This window comes from Trachurus japonicus, chromosome 17, assembly GCF_045865225.1.
Source record: "Trachurus japonicus isolate A0001 chromosome 17, Traja_1.0".
NCBI lineage: Eukaryota > Metazoa > Chordata > Actinopteri > Carangiformes > Carangidae > Trachurus > Trachurus japonicus.
Genome location: NC_140923.1, coordinates 21,238,322 through 21,253,695, shown reverse-complemented (window position 1 = coordinate 21,253,695; position 15,374 = coordinate 21,238,322). Strand labels below are relative to the sequence as shown.

The 15,374-nt window shown below is 44.0% G+C and overlaps 1 protein-coding gene across 2 annotated transcripts in view; it reads right to left on the bottom strand.

Annotated features, from left to right (window-relative positions):
- chd7 (chromodomain helicase DNA binding protein 7) overlaps positions 1–14,442 on the bottom strand; it is a 74,259-nt gene extending 59,817 nt beyond the window's left edge. For both annotated transcript variants that reach the window (XM_085806095.1, XM_085806096.1), the window contains exon 1: positions 14,147–14,442. The gene's annotated coding sequence lies outside the window, so the exon portion shown is untranslated. The remainder of the gene's footprint in view (positions 1–14,146) is intronic.
- Between the last annotated feature and the right edge of the window lie 932 nt (positions 14,443–15,374).

Genomic DNA, 15,374 nt, shown 5'->3' with positions numbered 1-15,374 from the left:
CATCTTTCTCCTCTAATTTTTATGTTCATTAGCTTTTATCAGCTACAATATCAGGTGGTGCTGTGCCAGGTATCATTCCTGAATAGATTTTACATCATTTAAGAACAAACACTAACCAAGACCAAGCAAGTGAATGTATGAGTCAGTGCTTCACCATCACACCTGCTGTTCAAGGTACAGTTGGTCATTCAGTCTTACAGTGGACCAGCAGTAAGCATTAACATGACACAAAGCACCATTAAAGAGCCTTCCTCCAGGCCCTTGGCCTTTTGGCCTCCTGGTGGAAGCATCCATTCTTGTTGTGTAAATACCAGTTAACAAGCCCATCGCTCTGTTTCTTTCTGAAACACTTCCAACAGATGCTGCTCTCTGCTTTTTTTTTTACGTTATGTTCAAGATTTCTTCAGCTTCAATAATGGCACTCGGGAACAATATATTTAAATGGTAAGTACTACTATACTTGTAATATACCATTACCTCTGTGTGCTCCTGGCAGAGATGGAAACATAGCATTTAAGTTAAGTAGACTGACATCTCTGTACTTTCCACAGTAGCAGTTTGACAGCCAGCGGTGCCGCCACACTCATATTTAATTTGTTAAAGTCCTACTTGGTTCTGTATATCCAGGGGGGCAATAGATGGGTGATTTGAATGTTATGAACCCATTCAAGCACTCAGATTATCTATCTATCTATCTATCTATGGAAATAAGCAAATGGAGTGGCCACAGTGACATTTAAGGTGTGCTGATTTTTGGTTTTCAACATCAACTAGTAAGCTGAGTAAGAAGCAAACACACATTCAACACAGTAGCCTCTGATAGCAGCAGTGAATTTATCTCATTTGTCTATTCATCGTTAACTTGTTAAGATGGAAAAAAAAAAAAAAAAAAGCAAAAATCCCTCTCATCCGTTCCGATATGCAAATCCATTACAAAACTTATGTTCAGCTTCTCCGGCCACAGTAGTAAAAGCAGCAGCTATGAAACACTGTTGTGTTACATCACTTCCTGTGTATTTCAATCAATCACTACAGGCTAGAAAAAAAAGTGTGTGTGTGTATGCGTCTGTGGCAGGTGAGAGTAATCAAGTGTAATTTCACATCCTTTGCTGCAAGCTACTACAAAGGCAACTGATTTCCTGTCAGCTCTGCCCGACACACACTATGTTACAATGAGTTGTGTGATACAGAATAACTGTAGTTATATCAGCGCTGGTTGGCTCTCTCTCTGTGTGTGTGTTCCTTGGGGCTTTCATCAGATCACAGCTCTACTAAGAGATTCTCGCAGAGTGAATGTTCCCTGGGCCGTGGAGCAGACGCCCGGCCTCCTCCTCCTCCTCTCTCCTCTTCCATTTCGGCCCCGGCTCAAATGCTCATCTCTATCTCACGGCAAACACACACGCAAAACACACACGCACACGTTTGGCAACCGAGGCCCAGCTGTTACCACAGAGGGAATTAGGTGAACGGTCAATGTGCCGATTTAGACGTCAAATCTCATCAAAGGATGAGGCATTTAGCCAACCACACCCCTCTCTCTCTCCTCCTCCTCCTCCTTCTGCCGTAAGGCTACACGTGGTGAGGAGCCCAGAGGGGGGGTGGACCACATCTACCCTGACAACCACGAGGAAGAGGTAGGCATCTATACTGTCCACCGTCATCTAGGAAACCATCAACAGCGCGGGTTCTGTTTACCTCATAAGCATCAAGGACGGTTTCTGTGTGATTCAGCTGAGCGATGTGGAAGAGAAATGATTATATCGTCTGATAGAGTGGTTGTGATGAGCTGCAGGTTTTGTGGGATGGCAAATGACATCATTTTGGACGCTATCTGTGCCAAACAAGCATATTCCTCTACCATATGGAGAGTCTGATTTGCAGGCCAGGGCGTTTCTGTAGCAACACAATGCTTCATTCACAATAGAGCTGCAACAATAATCGATTATTAAATTAATTGTCAACTATTTTGATAATAAAATAATCGGTAGAAAAGTAAAGTTCAAATTCTCTGATCTTAAATGTGAATATTTTTTGTTTTGTTTGTTTGTTTATGACAATAAACTGAGTATCTCTTTTATTTGTGGACAAAACAAGACATCTGAGGACGTCATCTTTTGGGTTTTTTCAACATTTTATTGACCAAACAACTTATCGATTAAATAATCAACAGATTGATCGATAATGAAAATAATCATTAGTTGCAGCCCTGATATTCCTCTACCATATGGAGAGTCTGATTTGTAGGCCAGCACCACAATGATTCATTCAGAATAGAGCTGCAACAATTAATCCATTAACCGAACAATAATCAATTATTAAATTAATCGTTAACTATTTTGATAATAAAATAATCGGTTTGAGATTTTTTAATTTCAGCTTCTTAAAATGTGAATATTTCTGATTTCTTTGCTCCTTTATGACAATAAACTGAGTCTCTCTTCAAAACAAGATATTTGAAGACATCATCTTGTGGTTTGGGAAATACTGATTAACATTTTTCAAGATTTGATTGACCAAACAACTAATCGATTAATCGTTCAAATAATCAACAGATTGATCGATAATGAAAATAATCGTTGCAGTTGCAGCCCTCATATTCCTCTACCATATGGAGAGTCTGATTTGTAGGCCAGCACCACGATGCTTCATTCAGAATGATCTGTTGTGACATGTTGTACCTTTAAAACCAAAGTTGCATATTGAATGTTCAGTCATGTTTTTATCAATCACGCCGCGGCTCTTATTCATAACTTTTTTCCGAGGTGCTGCGTAATGTCTCGCCATCTGATCAAGTCTTCGCAGTGGACTCACATTTCTCTGTGGTAACTGTAGCAACACACCCACACCAACGCAAGGCTCTTTGCATTTTGATTCAGTGTGAACATGTCAACATCGTAGTGAGGTGTAGTGTGCCCTCAGAAACAAATCAAGTGAAGCGGGAGTGTTAAAAAGCCAAATTTGAGTCATCTCCATCTGCCGCTGTAACCACTCAGCGTATGAAATACAGCGTTTCCCACAGGTAGGAAATATGCTTGTGGCATCTCTTTGAGTTTTGAACTGTTGTTTGGACAAGAGTGATCCGTTTATCACATAACTGATAATAATAATAATAATAATAATAATAATAATAGCTGCAGCTGTATATCACAGCATAATAAAACCACTTTGCTTCTCAGCATGGGCTCAAACACATGGTGGTTAACATGTGTGTGTTGTTACCAATAGCAAGGCTGCTCTTCAGGCCTGTCAATGAACTGTTCACAGCCAGAAAGAGAAAACAATAGTGACACAACTGAGAGGTTGTGTTCAGTTATGCGGCTTTACGAGCGCACGCTGATCTTATCAGTGTTTTCAGAGGTGACAGCCTGTTAATAATCAACCTCCGAAAAAGAGGGGCCGGTTTCAAGATGATGACTCAGTAGAAGAACTTCATCACCCCTGTGAGAGAGCAGCCACCGTTATCTATGGTGCACCAACAGTCTGATTCCAGGTACAACAATGGCTACTTTGTTCTGAGGAACCATGAAATCAAAGTCGCACCATGTTTTTACCCCCCAATCAGAAACTCCTCATGGACCAGGCCTGTTTGAAAAGTTACTGGAGTTATCAATGATCAAGATAGCTGCTAATTAAAATATTGACTGAATAATACATTTATTAAGGTGTGTAATCCGACTTTACTCTGGCATACAGTGTACCCTATGCAGTATTTAGTTAAACTGTTGCTAACCAGTTGTGATAAAAGCATTGATCTTTTTTTTTCCCTTCGTCATTGAAAATCTGGTGAAATGCATGGATCATCACGGCAACTTTTAACATACAATTCCACCATAAGAGCAAAACCGGCTTCCGTTTTTGACATTCGGAAAAAGGTGGATAGTCTGCAGCGAATGAACCTTCAAATTAAAACACTTAGAAATAGAGGCTAATAAATACAATTTGTAAAATAACATAAGCTAAAGGTAAAGCTGTTGTGACACAATTTGAAAACAGGAGACAGGACGTCCAGCAGACAAGCACCTGAAGAAAGCAGAGGAGCGCTGATCATGGGTTATAATTCAAGCCATGTTATGATCTCGATGTCAGATCAGCCACTTCTACCTCTACCTACAATACACACAAATGATGGCCATGCTGTACTGTGAGCTGTATATTCTAGGGAACCTGCTGCCTGACAATAGGCACTAGGCAGTGTGCTGGCCACTCATGACAAATTAAATCAGTGTGGCAGCTGAGATGATTTGAAAACAGGAATCAAGTCCGTTTTGCAACCTAACTCAAACTGAAACCAGAGAAACTGCAGAAGCGCTTTGATTGAAACCGTTTTCTTATCTAGCTTTTTGGAGGCGGCCACACGCACGCTGCCAGGTCCAACAACATAATTAACAGCTCCACATGTTCCTCTCTCACCTGAAACCGTACCCGATCGCCGAGCGGCTCCGACACGTACGGTCGGAGCCGACTTGATAAATGAAGTGGCGATGGCCGGTGCCGCGGCTCAGGAATTCACACACTGACTGTGCAGCTCTGTCAAAACCACAATTATCGAGGCCGGTCCCGTTCAGCCGAGTTGAAACCACAGAACGTCGCTGCCAAGTTGAGTGCGACTGAATGGCCTCTCCAGCAGCCCAGAGGCATTACACGGCCATTCAGAGTGCAGCAGTGGAGATGAGCCTTCATTTAACACAAACCCAAACAGGAACTCTAATGAAAACAGTCATCAATGCACGACCGCACATGTGTCCCACTCACATGTGGCGAATCTCACAACTGGACCAGTGGTTAGTCCTGTTTAAAAAAAAATACTAAAAAGTTTTATGCAATTTAAATGTCAACTTCTTGCACCTACACATTTGTTGGCTATAACATTTGAAAATGTGTCAACAACATAAACAAAACCCACGTGTCAAATTTCTGGTTCTACCTGTTCCTACACCGCATCATTTAAGTAATAACTTCTTCCAGACCGAGTAAAGGTGTGTTGGTCTCTGACGTCACCGTGTGTGGAATGAAAAGCTGTAGGCGCTCTGCTCCGCTTTGGCACAGGCCGAATGTTTCTAGGTCTCAACTGTGTTTGCACGACTCTCTGTCCTAGTCGGAGGAATCTGGAGGACAGTTTGGACATTGTGCTGATCTGAGAGGTCAAAACCATCTGTTTCTTTATCAGTTTTGTTTGTTTGTTTTTTCTAAACTTGGACGGCAATAAGGACATCTGCAGATTTTATCCGTCGCAAATGCTTTAAAAAGTCACAATGGGCCGCGGCGTAAATCACTTAAGTGTACACAATCCGAGTCTGCGGTGACGAAAGAAAGACAGAAAGGAGGAAGAGTGATCAGCCAACAGCGACTGAATGCAGTCCTGTCTGTGCTGTCAACAGTTTGGCGGCTAAACTGTCTGTAGCCTCCAGGCTCTACAACAGGAAATCTCTGCCATGTCAACAACACCGTGTTTCCTCTGAGACGCGGGCAGGCACAGACAAACACAACAAAGCCCGAGAAAAACTAAAAACTACACCGAAAAGCTCACAGGCAGACGCCGCCTAAATAGATGCAACTGATATTGAGTGATCTCCCTCTTCCTCTGGAGAACACGTGTGCACCCACCCACCCACCCAACCCACCTCCCCCGTTACCACTAGGATCTAAGCCGCTATAATTTATACCTTTGTTCCCAAATGGAGGACAGCGTGCAGGAGCTGGCTAGCTGTGTGTGTAATTACGCTCAAGTGAGGGGATGCAGGGCCGTGTGTTTGGGGCTGGGATTTGAGGCCCGGAAGGAAGGAAGAGAGAAGAGGAGGAGGAGGAGGAGAAGCGGGTGAGGAGGGGGGGTGATGGTGGTGGTCTAGAGAGAGAGAGAGAGAGAGAGAGAGAAGAAAGAGAGAAGCAGTGAAGCTAGAGAAAATCTGGTTATGTTACGCACGGCTGCTTCGTTAATGGACAGTGTGTGTATGTGTGTGTGAGGTGGGGGGGCAGTGGGGGTGGGTCAGCAGGAAAGGGCTGTGTTTATCCAATCTGTTCCCTGCCTTTACCATGTGGTAGGAAAAACCACTGGCCAGCTCTCAGCCTGATCACAGAGGACACAGAGGGCGAGAGACAGGCACAGTAGAAGGAGGGGGGGGCAAAGGAACCTGCTAGTGGGGAGAGAGAGAGAGTGTGTGTGTGTGTGTGTGTGTGTGTGTGTGTGTGTGTGTGTGTGTGTGTGTGCGCGCTCAGTGAGCTAAAAGAACCTGTTATATGATTTTGAAACCGAGCGTCTGGTCTCTGGAAATCACTCACATTCTCGTCAGAGTATCTAGCGAGAGAGGGGAGAATAGAAACTGGGAGAGGAGCAGCAACACAAGATGGAAATGATTGTTAGATAATAATTATTGTGAGTTGTTCCTCGACTTTTCAAAAGTTGGCAGTAGAAAAAAAAAAAAAAAAAAAACATTCTGTATACAGTGGACCGTCACGATGAGTGGCCTTCCACTTCCGTTTAGTGCTATCTGAAGGGGACGGTCTCTGCTGTCAAAATGATGAGTCGATCGGCTCCCAACGGTCACAACACTGGTGCAAGTGTGACCCACAAAGTCGATATTCAAGTCACTGCACACGGGCGGCGTCTCAAATCACAGAAAACCGAGTCAGATCAACTACGAAAAGGGAATTTATATTGCGTTAGATACCCTGTGTCTGATCTCTCGTTAAAGAGGTCACTAGATGCTTTTTGGGCTTGGAGACGCGTTCTGAATGAGCCTGATGCAAATGAAGCAAGATTTTGGAAGACAAATCTGGGTCACATTTTGATGGGCGTTCATACGTGTTGAGGTCGCTGGAATCATTTTGAACCCTTCAAAAGCTACAGTCCACCATGCGGAAGTCAAACCAGAGTGATGGCTCTTTAACGGAGCATTTCTTTTCTCTTTTGGTCTGAAACTGGGTGAATTTTCTACTCGCGTGTCTTTCTGTGTAATTTCAATATGTCTGGGATTCAATTTGAGTTGTAGTGTTTCTAGGAAGAAGGCTGAATCTCGGCTTAAGCGAAAAAAGTTGATGCGTCAAAGCTGAAGGAAGCAAAGCAGAGGAAACGGGGGCCTGTGACTTACAGATCCACTGAAGCTTCTGCTCCACTGACGAGACACAAAGCAGCAGCACATCAAATCATCTGATCACTGAGGCAACTGCAATGTTCCTCTGAGAAAAAAAACCCATAAATTCCAGTCTGTCATTATGTTGAGGTTTGATGTTGATGGTAATTACTTTACTGCCCTCTTTCTGGCTGTTTATCTCAACCACCAACTCCTAATACCGGTATTCATATAATTTGCGTGGATGGAAACATGCAGCGATTCGGTATGCCACTTTGAATGGAAACTCAAGCTGTGTTGGCTGTGAAGTGGGAGCAACACGTTTCTAATGTATGTTCAATATACACCCACCGAGCACTGTAGTAGCAATCAGGATCAGTTCGGGCTGAAAGAAAAGCTACCTTAGCTTAGATAACCACTCTACTACCCAGACGGCACAGTGTCTTCCAGAGGGACACAGGGTCCTGGACACAGGACAGGTTCACAACGCCAAGTTCACTTCACACCATCACATTTTCATTTTAAAACAACCTTTTAAACATTAAAAATTATCTTCCTCGTCAAGCTTCTTAGGGCACACTGGCCACTAAATTTTTGCTTCTTTTAAACAGAAGCTCCAACTGAAAAAAAGAAGACATGATGAACATACTGTATATCACACTACACAGTCCACTGTGTAGCAAAATCTTAAAGGTCCAGTGTGTAAAAATCATGGTATCTAGCGTTCAGATTCTAGACTGCAGCGTTCACTCGCTCACACTCACCCCTCCCATCGGCAAAGTGACGGGTGCCTCCGAGGACAAAAAACATGTTTACCACGACTGGGAGTATTTCATGAGGTGAAGATCTAAACTATTATACGACATGCCTGCTGTTTCCTACCCCTTCTTCTTCGTAGGTTTATTCATGAACGTAAAACTCGCTCTCTGACTGGCTAGATTTTCCGTTCTGGCTGCCGTACAAACATGGCGGCACAAGATGGCGACACTTTCTAAAGCAACACCCTTGCTATATTATAAAGAATTATATAGCTACGAAACCCAAACAAATTTTATTTTATAGCAATTATACAGTTAGACAAATATATTCATGGGTAGTATTCAGATTTTGCCAATTGTTGTTACACACTGGACCTTTAACTCCACAACAGCTGCTAACAAAGACAATGGGGTTAGCAATGCAAACTGGTTTCCATATCATGAAAAACTGAAGCTGTACTGAAAAGGGAGCATTGGGAGAGACAAGAGTGTTCCTAATAAAGTGCCAAGTAAGATTAATATAATACAAGTAGCATGTCCAATAAGAAGCTGCAGCATCTAGTCCACATCCAGCTCAGGTTGGGGGGTGGGAGGTGATGGTAACAGGTCAGTTGGTATCAACTGATCACAAAAAACTTGTGTGCCTGTGACACTGGTCTCTGCACAGCCAACGTGGTCACTCTCCACTCTTCTCGCTGAGAATGACATCAGAAGCATCATTTTATCATAAAGAAAATCCCCCCCATTTGATATGGAGGATGTAAACCTACATGACAATCAGAAATCAAACTGCTGCAGGTGAGGTGGGGGGAAATAGTTGCTCAGTGATGCAAATGAGCTTTCACACCGGCAAACTGCCACCGCGACAGGCTTTTGGGGAAAAACCCTGCAACTCTAAATTTCAAAAGGAGAGAGCCTTGTCAAAAACTAGAGGATTTGTCACAAACTGGGAGTCCTCTTCCACTTTTTCAAAAAAGAAGAAGAAGAAAAAAAAAACCACCAGTGGTTTTGGGCTGTTGAGAGATTTGTCATCACAGCGTAGAGAAAGTACATGGAAATACTTCTGATGAGAACATCACAGGGAGTGCTTTCTTGATTCTCGGTCTAGATTTTAATTTTTAAACTAAATATGAATAAGACAGGAGTTACTAAGGAACGGGTTTTCTTGATGAATTTCCCACAACCCTGACGACGGTGGCGTAGGCCTTCACGCAAGAGCAAACAGGAAGGCGCACACGCATGGGGTATATAGACCGGGCTCTCCAGCATGCTAACCACCCCTCTACACCTCCCCCCAATCAATCACTACAATTGACATGCCCTCAATGGGGCAGGCAGGTCTGGACTGTTTTCACAGATATTGGCCACTTCCCTTCCCTTCCCTGCCCCGCCTGCCTGCCTGCTAACAACCAATTAACTGCCAGGGCCCTCGCTATAAAGCTGTGGACGCCCCCACCCCCCACCTTCTTCTTGAGGATCAAAAGTGCTTCCGTTGTGGGCCTGAACAAAGTCCTATGAACTGCTTTTTACAACTACAGCTGGGTTATGTTTCAGCTTGATGGGATCCCAGTTGCCGTGGCAGAGTAGATAATGACCAACTTCAGCTGACAATAACAACCACACTGAGCAAAAGAATCATTTAAGAGGAGATGGGATGGGAACAGGTACACACACACATCTTTTCTAAGGAGGTACATCCCCCTTGTCTTGCATGTGCTTCACATATTGACCCATCTTACTAGCCTCACATTCATCTCCATCCTCCTATAGGTTGTTGATCCCAAAGCACATTCTCATCAGCTGTGTGGAAATGAGGAGCAGGAGAAGGGTGTGCATGGATGCCGCAACACACACACACACACAACCGGCACATTTCAGAAATCCATGCAGAACATTTTTTTGGGATTCAACAGGCCAGAATGTTTCCCGTGTTTTAGTTTTGCGTATTTGTTTCCCGGCAGCAGCAGCAGCAAGGTTAGACAATGTATGATAACAGAAGGAAGAAGAGGCAACACAGGATGTGTCATACATCAACACCGGGGGGGGGGGGGGTTCAAGGGTAGATTAGAAGGCAGGTACATGTATGGATCAGAGTACTTGACAGGCTGTCATCTCTCACACACACACTGTGGTTTATCTATCTTTGTGCGGATCCGTCGCTGACATGAAGAACTCCCTTGTCCAAAACTATCACAACTCAATGCCTAATCCCAACCCTTAACCTGACCAAGACCTGATTCCAACTCAGACCTGTAAAAACCATCAAACCACAATTTAAACTTGTGGGGTCCAATCCAGTTACAGGGGCCCACAAATATGATGAAACATAAACACATGCACAAAATGAGAGAGAGAGAGCGAAAAACACATTCAGCCCACACAGAAACACTTGAGAGCTTTATTAACACCAGCCTCTTCTCTAGGCATAGCACTTGGTCCAGAAGGCCCTTGCTGCAGGAGGGGGTGGTGGGGGGGCATAGAGGAGACGAGCGAAGCAAAGGGGGCAGAGGGAGTGACAGGTGAGAAGGAGGGATGAGAGAGAGCGAGAGAGACAGGCATGACAACAGTTTTGAATTTCACCATGGTGCTAACCTCTTGGCTGGTAATGGGAGAGCATGAGTGTGTGTGTGTGTGTGTGTGGTTGGTTGGGAAGAGGGGGTGTGGGGGTGGAGGGGGGGTCAGACAGACAGCAAAGATGGAGAGAGAGAACAAGAGAGACAGAGAAGGTGTGAATGAAGAGCAGAAAGAAGAGGAGGGAGCTCATGGGCAAACAGGGAGTGGGTGGAGGTGGAGCGATGATGGGATGGCGAGATGAAAGAGACAAACAACAGCACCACTTCTCATCTGTAGTAACAGGGCTTGCCGTCCACATCCCATGATGATAGGAGACAAAATGGCCACCTTTACAAACACTAGAGCTCAGGCTGAGCCAACACCAGGCTCTCCATCCCATCTCCCCTCCTGGAACAACTGGATGTCAGCAGCTCCCTGCTTCCCGCTGGTCTGTAGAATACAACTCTAAAAAAACACTACAGCTTTTATAAACCTCATTAAAAGTACAAGAATGCTTCTGTGATTACTTTCAAGTCTGGTGTCTGATCATAAAAAAAAGAAAAAAAGTGCAGAGTGAAAAAGCCCTCAGGAAGGAAGTTCGTACAATCTGCAGCAACCTCATAAATACAACAATCCCCACAAACTATGCAAATAAGAACAAATCAGCATCACCCATACACCGTTTCAAGTGTGTGATTCTCCCCTGATCTTGCTTGCATTGTTTTTTAAATTGATTAAAGCTACAGTGCCAGTCATGAGGCAAAACAACCCCCCCCCAAAAAAAAAAACTCTTAGGGGACAGGAAAGATGAGTTCAACACTAGAAAGAGGGCATTTTTTTTCAAAGCAAATGACTAACAATGACACTTTAAAAAGTCGTTAAGTGAAAAATCATCTAGAGTGTGTTTCACTCCGATGGTAACGCCTTGGGACGATGTGCAAAAAAGAATTAAGTTCTATGGTCAAAGGCATCAAGAATGGCCGCAACATTAACAGTATTGTCAAGCACATTTTACAGTGGTCTGATAGATATTAGGGGATGCACAAAACAATTTGACCTCATCTGACCTCTTGCTCTGAGCAATTCAGAGGCTCAAACACTGTAGAGCAACGGAACAAAGCCACCACATGTAACCTAACAATTATATTTGTATGGAAATTAAAAGTGTTAAAGTAAATGTTCATGTATGAGTCTCTTTGCCTAGTATAATGTACCCCCAACTGACCCCTTAAGTGTAAGGTGGCAGGGATTTCTGATGGTGTGTATGAGGCCGTTGGTCACGAGAATGACAAATATCAAAAATGTGTATTTACTCACGAAAAATGATTTTTTTACAGCCTGGTGACAAAGTAATGATAAAGTAATGTAATCCAGCAACTAGTAGACAAACTGAGAATAAAACATGTTACTTGGTATAAATGTTAGTGCAATATTTTACTCTGTGAATACTGGTATTATCCACATGTCAAATGTTTTTTATACCCCAAGGCCGACCAGCCAAAGTTAAGACAAGCAACTCCAAGGTCACCTACACAACTTCCAGAAAAGACTAAATGAGAAAAAAAAACAGCCTCTGTTTAAAAAGAAAAAAGTACCAGTATTCAGATGAAGCTGATAAAAGTCTGTCTCAAATGCAAAAGTGTTTGATTTGTCACTAAATCCACATCACGTAAGGGGGAATTAAACTTGTGTCCAAGTTAAAACAACTTGGACCAGCTGCCTCTCTAACAAACCAAGGCAGCCTTTTTAAAGCCCAAAGGGAGGAAAGAGTGCCTCAACTTTAACCACAAGAAAGGACAAGGAGACAAACGAGAGAGACCAAATAGTGCTGAACATCTGTTGTGTGTGTGGACGGGGCCTCTTATCTCTCCCTCTGTGGCCTGCTAAACATGACTAGCTGCCATCTTGGCTCACAGACACAAGGTGGTGGGGGTAGCAGGCTCCTGGCTCTGAAGCAGACAGGAGGAGGAAAATAACGAACTAGCACATGTCCACTGAATGTGTCAGACTGTGAATAAAACCACCATGTGAGAATGAATAGCAACGAGTGTGTGTGTGTTTCAGTGTGTGCGCACTAAGGGCACAACGCGAAGGTTTTTTTTATTGTTTGTTTGTTCCAGTAAATTTAGCGCGGTCAAAAATATGTGAGAGCGACAGGGTGACCATTATGCAAGTTGACCGATTGTAGCACACATAATGGAGAGAGAGGGCAGCAGCACGGACGCGCAGTGAAGGCGAGCTGGAGAGGGAGAAACACAGTCGGCCGTGTGTCCCGTAAGAAGCACCGGCAGGTGTTGTGAGAAGCCTTTTCTCCCGTCCGCACCGAGTAACAAGTGTAGCCGTGGTGCTTATCAAACTTAGGTCGCCGGATACAGCGCAACGTTACAAAACCATCTGTCATAACAAACATCAAAACTTAGAAAACAGCTCGGGAGGACAGGTAGTCTTAGTTTGCGCTTTAACTTCGACAAAAAAGTGAAACGAAAGATTCATAAAGTTAAATTCCCTGCCCGAAAGCTATGCGCCGACGGTTACCCGGGGGTGGGGGTAGGGGGGGTAATGGTCTCCGCTCGTACACAATGAGGATGAGGAGCCACTAGCAGGCTAGCTGAACTTCTGTGTCCTAGCGCTGGGCTAACCTCCAGCGGCTAGCAGCACGGCTAATTAGCCTATCAGCGGTGTTTCGCACGTCGTTCCGGACCGAGCGACGACGCGCTCATCACGGTTTTTCCCTCAAAATAAGACACTTTACTCTCAACTCCAAGGCTGCACATCAGCGCACGAGTGCCCACTGTACACTTGGAGAGCTTTTGGTGACATAAATAGTGTTAGAAACAACGTAAAAAAACACGGTTGTGTGGAATGACCGCCTGGCCTCGCCGACCCCCCTCCTCCTCCCCCTCCTCCTCTCCACTGCTCTGTCCCTTCCGTCCAATAAAACTAGCGACTACTACGTACACTTCACACTGCCCCCTTCCAATAAAAACACACTAACTCAGTAGAAATACAACTATTATTCGTAGTTTTATATGGAAACACTTTAATTCAACCCAGGCGAAGCGGTTTTTGGGCGAATATGCCAAGTATCCTCCGCTGGGAATCTCCCTCAGAGCTGCGCTCATTCAGTCGGCCAGTGACTCACCTCTACGCTCGAGCCACCTCGTGTCTCCTGGAGGCTTCAACACAATTAGCTAACAGTGCTAACACACACTTTTAAAACACAATCAAGTCAATATTTCCTTTTACAAAATTCAACAAGTAGTCGGGGGAAACGGACTCGGAGACAGAGACGCTCTCCGCGTTGAGCTGGAAATTTTTTCTTTCCACTTTTCAACTGAGTAATGGGACTGTTGTGCGTGTGTATGTGTGTGTATGTGTATGTGTGTGTGAAGAGAGAGAGCGATACAGCGGGTGGCAAAGCTAAACTTGCTATTGTTAGCATGTCGGCATGGCAGCTACATGGACCTTCAATGACTTTCTGCTGAAAGTGAGAAAATAAAAGAGACGCTAAATAAACCGGCAGCCCTGAACACAACCCCATGCACCGAGTCGGATCGGACCGAAATGCCCGTTCGACTGAAATCCCAACTGCCACGGCGGATTAAAGAGTCCGGCAGCGCTGAAAAGTATGGAAAACTTACTATTCAGAGAGAATAAAAAGGTCCTAAACGAGAACCTGTGGTTACAATGAAACCGAGGCTCTTGGACTTAAATATGTTAGACAAAATTAAAAATCCACTCATTCGAAAAATGCATTTGTTAGCTTACCCAGCAAGCTCGGTCACTTTAGGCTTTTTATCAAAATCAACTCCTTGTTGGTAGGGTTAGTATCTCCGCTTGCTTGAAAAAAAAAAATCCACCGTGGTCCTTTTTTCGTATGAAATATAAATAAACAGAGGGGGGAAAAAGTTCAAGTTTTATGTTTTTCATTAAATATTTCTCCGGCGTGTCTCGCATCCGCAACCTCGCCGACTAGTGTGCGTTGCTCTTCTCTCCTTTGTGTTAATTTCACTCGAATCGAGTTTAATCCGATCGATCCCTCGGCTGGTCGCGCTCCCGAGTCCTCCCCTCCAGACACTCGCTCACCTTCCTTGGCCAGGGGGGGCGCGCTCCCGGGGACCTCTCATACAGATAAACAGGCGGCGTGCGCGGTCACTGACCTCGCCATGCCCGTGTGGAGCTCGCTATATGAGTTCTCGTGTAGGGATGAGGGGGGAAAAATACACGGAGTCAATTAGACGACGGTTTGTTGTGTAAAAATAATGAGTTTAAATTAAAGTGTTTACGCAGAACGACGTAATGAATAAGGTAGACACAACAGAAGCCAGAAACCAGTTTAGAAGCCCAGTACAAACCAGTAGCCTATGAAGGGCCACTGTTTTTAGTAAAAGGAACATTGTTTAGTGACTTGTATCTGGATAGGCAAGTTTTAAATGCTCATGTTTAATTAATTACTTTACAGATAATTAATTACTAGCCTACAGGCATAAATAAACGGTGGATGTGAGGAAAGATCTAATCTTCATACTTGTGCTGTGATGCCTTAACATTTTTATCTTTTATGTTCAATACCTCTAATTTGTCCATGTGGTATGGAAACCAGAACCCTCCAGTCTTTTCCACATATGATTTAGAGATGTGGTAATTTGTTGGATAAAAGTTGTTTCTTTCCAGATTGTTGTGTTTCAATAAAAATAGCTACACGTGGTGTTGAATGACCCTAGTAGAAGTAAAACCTCAACAGTGGCGTTCAAGGACCCGCTGAACCTCTCGACAACCCTGTAACCACTGGGTCAAAGCATCTTGCCATGATTGTGCAAACAGGAAAAGTGTAGACAGGAAGAGGAAACTTCATTTGAATGTTTCTATGCTGATTATGAGTGACACGACTACAGGACCTGTGTTGTAAAAGAAGCTGGGATAGGCCGTCTGTCTTTGCTTTTATATAAACATTAACACCAGGATGTCCCATAACCTCTAATGTAATGAAGACACG